Below are 7340 nucleotides of genomic sequence, written 5' to 3' on the forward strand. Positions count from 1 at the left end.
CTCTGCTGGTTTTCCAACTCTGCCAAATAAACACCAAGTAATGTCACAGTGCTTGTTTTTCCCCATGTTCACAGGAGACCTATGACTCACTATTTTTAATCTCAAACCAGCTGAAAGTAAAGGTTAAAGACAATAGTAGAAGACTTGCAAAACTCTGAGTTCATTCCTGTGTAATAAATAAAAACTCTACCACAGACCACTTTCATTTAAAATGCAATGGCATATTTGGGAAGGCATTTTCATTAATAGATTTGGCAAATAACTAGCTAAAAATTCTTGCAATGTGTCTTTTATGGGCAAGAAACACAACTGCAGAAATGAGAGGGTACAGTCTTTATATTGGCAATAAAGATATCTAGAGCTTATTTATGAGTCTTAAAAAAAAAAAAAGTCTAAAAATCTGTACCTTCTTTTGTGTCAGCGCTCCATAAGTTGCTATCAGAATGATTCCGAAACACTGAGGTGATGGTGAAGCTGGTTGGAATAAATACTCTCCTCTAAAGAATCTAAAATCTAAAAGGACAGGTTTTTGTGGTAAGACATGTTAGTTCTTTGTGCTGTGTTTTCACCTGGCGATCTCAAGAGCCCAACAAAGCAATTGAGAAAATGTGAAAGCATAAAAGCCCATTTCAACTTTTCTTCTAAGAAAGAAGTACTTGGCATGGATCTCTAAGAAGTCTGCAAATAATGCTCTCTGAAATTGCAAATGCTTTTGGTTAGAGTTTCTCTGACAGTCCAACCAGATACCTTCAAAGCAAACCAGTACCATACAAAGAAGTAAATCTGTATGTTTCCTAAAAAAAGGAATTAAGTAAGGGTAACTGCTGCAGGATTAAGGTGCTCTGTGCTAATAATGGAGACATTAAGACAACAACAAATACTTTCTTTGGTTAAAAATAACAGTCTTTAAAATTGCATCTTGTTGAATTCCACACATTCTGGTAGAAAGTAAAAACATCTGAAAACATTCAGGGAAACCAGAAAACCCCCAAATTTGTGTAGGTTTATTATTCATTAAACTCTGTCTCAACCCTAAGTGTAGGATAGGAGATAAATGTGAACAATACTTCGTTGTCCGAGTGCCGTGTCACGAGTGCTGTCCCTGGGTGCGTGTGATCCGTGTAGGTTGCTCCTGCAGGCGCTCAGCTGTGCTGCAGTGCCTGTCCTGCGCCTGCCGGGGGAGGAACCCGTCTGCTCTGGGGGTTCTACATCATACTGAATTCCTCTTCTGGTCCTCTGCCTGGAAATCATTCAAAGGGCTGAAAAAACCTAATCTCACTGGAGCTGTCTCCTGGCTGAAACCACAATTCAGGGGTAACAAAACAGAAGAAACTGCTCCTATATATTTCACAGAACTTCCCATCTGTCACAGTGGTTAAATCATATCTGTCAGACTGAAAGTCCCAAGCTTTAGAAGACACTGCTGCCTACTGGTTCTTACAGCTGCCCCCTGGATAACTCATTGCAGGCTCGGTTTTATAACATTTCAAGAATCCCTCACCAGCCATTCAGAGGACTCACAGACCCATTAAAAAACTGAAAACCATTGTCCTAGGCAAAGCTGTGCAGGAAGTGATATAAAAGCCTGCAACAATGAGATTACATCAAAAGGAAGAAGTAAGCAAACAGAAGGCTTTGTGTTCTTCCAGCATAAGGCAGCCAGCAGAGTTACAAAATGGCAAAATTATCTAAGCACCATTCTTGTACAACATAGGAAACCACACAGCCAATATCCTACTTTGGTTCAAATGACCTGTGCTAACCCAAATGTTCATCATCTTGACTTTAAAGTCCAGGTTATGCAGCAATGACAATATACTAACATTGCATTCAATTAATCTGCCACCATTAACTGAACATTATTTTTCAAATATTAAATAATAGAAGTTCCATTTAATGCCATATTATGTGAAAAGCAGCAGACTGCATTTTTAGAGCAGCTGTCATAAGCAAGATAGTTATTTTTAATAAATAAGCACCACAAGGACATAAGTGCCTTGGCACATTTGGAAGTTTAAAAAACATTTCAAATGAGTAAACCCCACGAAAATGTCCTATCATTGACCTGTGTACAGTTTAAGCCTCCGGCTTTGCAGAGTGGAATTAAAACAGCAAGCAGAGCTCCCAGCAACAGGACTGGGCTGAGTGCTTGGAGAACAACAAGTTCCCGCAAGGCAAGGCAGGGTGTGAACGCACCGCAAGCAGCCCAAGTCAGCCGCGGTGGCTGCCCACACTGCACCCACGCTGCTCTGTGGCAAAGGTAAGAGTTATTTTTTAAGGGGGGTGAAAAAGAAACCCGCAGAGCTTCCACAATTGCCAGCATGTTTTAAGGCCACACCTTAGTTAAGCATCAGAAAATGAGGTGTTTGCATGTTCACGTATTTTGTCAAGAGGCAGTTCTTGTGTTTTCAATCTGCTGGTTTGGAATTACAGCTTCTGACTAAAGCACCCATATTGCTCTCCTTTCTAAGAGACTGCATCCCCGTCCAGAGGGCCCGGCCTGTGTTTGCCAGGTTCCCATAGCTCTGGGCTGTGACACCGCCCGGCCCGGCTCCGCACCCATCGCCCAAGGAAGGCTCTCCCTGCGCTCTCTCTCGCTCAGCCACCGCCCCGCGCAGGTTCCGCACACCTTCCCCGCTCCAGAGCGGGGTCCTGCCCTCAGCGGCTTCCCCTCCCCGGCTCCAGGGACACGCACGGGTCGGACCCATCCCAGCGCCCGTGGGGCCGAGCCCGGCGGCTGCTCCTGCCCTGTCCCTGTCCCTGTCCCTGTCCTGCCCTGCCCGCCCGCAGTACCTGCGCTCCGCCCGCCGCTCCGTGCCGCCGAGGGCTCAGCTCGCCCCCCGCTCTGCTGCTCCGCGGGACTGGCGCGCTGGGAACCTGCAGGCAAACAGCTGCGAAATTACCTTTTTATAAACACTCCTGAATTAGCAGAGCATCTTAACACTAAGCTAATATTTCCACTTTATCATAACGAAGTCATTAAGCGTTACTAATACTAAATTAACCAAATTGTAGAAAAAGCTGCTGTAACTATTGCTAATAACTTTGGGTGAGATGTAAATTACACAGCTGCTGGCTGTATGCAATCAGGTTGGCCAGGCTGATGTAAGCCCGGGGAAAGCCCAGGTTTTTATTATTACCTTCAAACCTTCTCACCTTTGATATTTTCTCATCGTCTCATTAGCGTGACTAAAGCCAAGCTCTAAACATTCTATCTAGCCTTACAAACTTTTATTTCATGTTCTGCCAAGCTCCTATCTACCGTTTTCTGTCTACCTACCGTTCCTGTCATCAGGCAATATATTAAGTCTATTTAACTAAGATTGAATGTGATAGGGCTGCTCTGTCTAGGGGCCATGGCCAAAGGACTGAGTCAACTGTATCAGAGCATTTATCAGAGCACTGTTTGTTGGCCCTTGAGCAAAATGAGGAGCAGAAGCTTTTGCACTGGCAGAGACTTGCTGAGGTTTGTACAGCAACTGCAGACCCTTCCAGCCCAACTAACTGTACAACTGTGTGTGTTCCTGAGATGGTTGGTATTGACCTGTCTATTTATCTATAGGAAATGGGTGATTGGCATGATGAAAAATGGGTACATACACCACCAGAGATCCAGCAATTCCAGGAAATAAAGCAGTCCTGGCTGCTGAAGATTTTTCAGAAATAACTGCAAACTCATTCATTTTATGGAGTACCCATATTTCAAACCTTTGGAAAAATGCATCATCAAGCAGTGTATTTTCTGACTAATGAACCATTCACAGTTAAAAAATACACTGAAATAAAAGATAATTCAAATATATAATAATATTTTTAGAAGATAATTGCAGCCAAATATACCCCACTCTGATTACTAATGGATATAATCCCCCCTGACTGGGAGTTTTCTTGTTTCTATTCAAGTGGTTAAACTTGTGTTAGAAAAAATTATATGAAAGTGTCAGTAGCAAAAAAACTGTAACAGAAGAGGAGACTGCCTTTACCAGTGTTCAGATTCTTAGATACAAAACCTGAAGGCAGAATGTAGTGAAGGACAAGGGCATGGAAGAGAGTGGGCCAACTGTCATTCCTAAGCAAGTGAGTCTGGTTTCATGGCCACAGGAGGCACACACAGCAGAACAAGCAGGCACCCTGAGGAGTGATGAAGGTAGTCCCAGAATTATTTTTTCCTTCTCCATTGACACATTTTTGTAACTCTATAAAGAGGGTAAAATACTCCATGAATTGGATACTCAGGAATATGCTGAAGCTGTTGAAGAGGGAAAACACACATGCCATACCCTGCTCGGTGCTCCCTGGGCATGTTGGTGTTAAACTGAACAGAGAAACTGCAGACTCATGCACTTACCTCCACAAACTCCCACTGGCCCTTACTAATCCCAAGCAACCACTCAGTCAGTGAAGAGCTACCACAGATTCTTGCCTTTACATGACTGGCAGTGTACTGTGTAGGTTTGCTCTCACAGAGCTGGGTAAGCAGGGGAACACAGAATGTATCTTTTGCCATGCAGGAGTTAAGGAGCCATGTGCCTGAGCTCCCTGCAGACAAGAACAATGTGAACCCCCTGACAAGCCAGGCAGGCAGCTCTGGCTCAGCAGATAGCACGAACATGAACTGAAGGGGCAAAGACATCTCACGATTCCAACAGCCATTCATGTCCTAGGGAGATTTCAGAGAGCTCTCTTGTCATGTTTTAAGGCATGGCTGCATTTCTCTTTGTCAGAGTGCATTTGCTAGTTGCACTGCTGAGTTTTCATATGCAAGTCAGGCTACAGCAGTTTCCAGTAATGGCATCTTATGCAATTTCTGACCTACTTTAACACATTGGGGCACTTGGAAACACGAGATCCACTGCAGCAGCTTTCTGCTTGACAGTGTGACACTGCAGCAGGAAGCAAGTCTTTAGACAAACACATAGATCTACTGAATACAGGTGACAGGAAACACTTTCATTTTCAAGGTATTTGTCAAACCATTAGGAGCATCCAGAATAATCATCATACACATTACTTTCAGCTAGAGACTGTGCACATTATTTCAAAGAGATCAAATGGTCAAAAGTTAGTAAGCTGTTACATATGCACTGACCTGTGTGCTCTTTCTTCAGCCCTTCTAGGCTGCAGTTTCCTGAATAACACTTCAAATGAGACCTTGTGTGTGTGACTGATGATAAACCATGACCTGGCCAGCAGTACAGAGATCTTTTGTCCCACCAGTTGGTTTTGTTCAGAAGAAAGGTGTTTTCTACACATCCTCCAAAACTCCAGCAATAAATGGAAGGTCTCTGAGACCTAAAGATCTTATCAAAGAGGATCTTTGATACTCTTATTAATTCTACCACAAAATGTCAACCTAATACTATTATCAGGGACCTAACACTACTAAAGGGAAGACAGCACATAGAATCATTCCTACCATTAATTAGAACTAAGCTTTAAACAGGAGAAAAGTAGTAAGAAGAAATTGGGATTACTGTCCTTTCCTTCTCCCCCATGAGAAACAGGACGCCAGACATATTCCACTGTGTGGAAATTTCAAATTTGTAATCTGATTAAGGTCTCTGACCACAGTTGTTTGAGTGGGCCAGCTGATGCTTATCACTGCAAACTATGTTAAAGTTCAAGATCTACAGAGCATGTGTGTAGACCTTCAGAATAATGCTGGAAAGGTTGGTTTGGTTTTGGTTTTTTCCTTCCCCAGGTTCTGTCACTAAGGAACGTTTTAAGCATGGCTGAAGCAAACACCATATACACCTTCATGACTTTTCCCACGCAGACAAAACAATTAAGGCCAAATGGCACCCAGTGTTATTCACCAACAGCTGCTTTACCTTGCTTCTTTAATTGTTAGTTATCACTCTTGTCCTGCCATTTCAGTCTAATGTGTACCTTTACTGCTACAGTGCCCCAATGACTGTTCTACTGTTTTCCTGCAATGCCTCAGCTTTAAGTAAGGATATTACTACTACTCAAAACTACAAGCATTTTGGTGTATTCTTGCTTTGGGTCAATTATTTCTCTGTCACATGAAAGGGTTTCTATGTAATGTTGTTATTCACTTGAGTGCTGGTTTTGTCCTGTAAGATAACTAATAAAATGATGAGGTATTTTAGGCTTCACCTGCAGGTTAGTGCATCACCTTGAACCTCAGTGCAAACTCCTCTATGCCTATCAGCTTAAAAAAAAATTTAAAAAAAAATTCCTTACACCCAACAAGGAAGTTACTACACAATTTAGAGGACAAAATAATGAGCTGCTCTCAAAAGAAGTTAGAGCCATTCCACAACTTTCTCAAGAGCACATTAAGATTTGTTATCTGTTGATTTGTTTTAAAGTAACATTTAAATCAACTGGTCTGAAATTTACTATCACTTGTAAGTGATGTTTAAATTAAGCAATTTCTCAACACAGAGAGGAACTTGCAGAATTAGATGCTGTTCCACCTCTCCTGAAAGTTGAAATGCAAAAGCAGCATAAAAAAAAATTAGGTGTTAAACAAAAACCCAATTCCTTACATCAAAACTCATCCAAGCTCTGATACATTATGCTTTTCCACATTCACAAAAACACTTAAAATGTTACAGCAACTTGGTACTAAGTGACATTAAAATATTTACAGTATTAAGTGCATCTGTCCCATTTGTAATTAGGAGTGAAGTGGCAATTTTGAAGTTAGAATCTGCAGCCACAGCAGGTTTAAGAAAGACCTTGTTAGGGACAATAAACCCTGGAGGAGTTATCACTGTAGGGGCTCTCCTCTGTCAGAAAAATAGAAATAGCAATAATATGCTTATGAAGTCCTAACATTTGGGTACTGGAAGGATATTTTTATTCTGTACAACTGTAAAGCAAATTCAAAAGAAGATAATCCTCCTACACAACGTACGCAGCTAAGTAAACTTTCTAAAATTGAATGTGAAATTTTTTGTTCCAAAAACATTGATAACCATCAGCTTTTTAAAGGAATTGTGGACAAATCCACATTAAACTTTTAGCAATTCCCTTCAGGTAATACAGAATTAAAATGAGACACTGCTTCCACAGCTCCATGCAATACTTACTGTTCAGAGTTGCACCACATAAAAAGATTTAAGTACATGTTAGTGAACAAAACTTTGAAATTTCCTTTACTGGCTTCTTTAGGTGCTTGCCTGAGATTTAAAGAGACAAAAGAAGTCTTACTGTTTGTCATGAATTGTTAGAGCTATTTGATCCAAACTACACAGTGACATTTAAGCTTCTAATAACCCTCACGTTAATGATTTTCTGATAGCCTGTTAATGATTTTTCATTAAGAATCAGTCACCAAATTATACCATTTTCTCAGGAGACCCATCTCA

Source organism: Lichenostomus cassidix, chromosome 9, assembly GCF_008360975.1.
Source record: "Lichenostomus cassidix isolate B80296 chromosome 9, HeHo_3.0, whole genome shotgun sequence".
Classification (NCBI taxonomy): Eukaryota; Metazoa; Chordata; class Aves; order Passeriformes; family Meliphagidae; genus Lichenostomus; species Lichenostomus cassidix.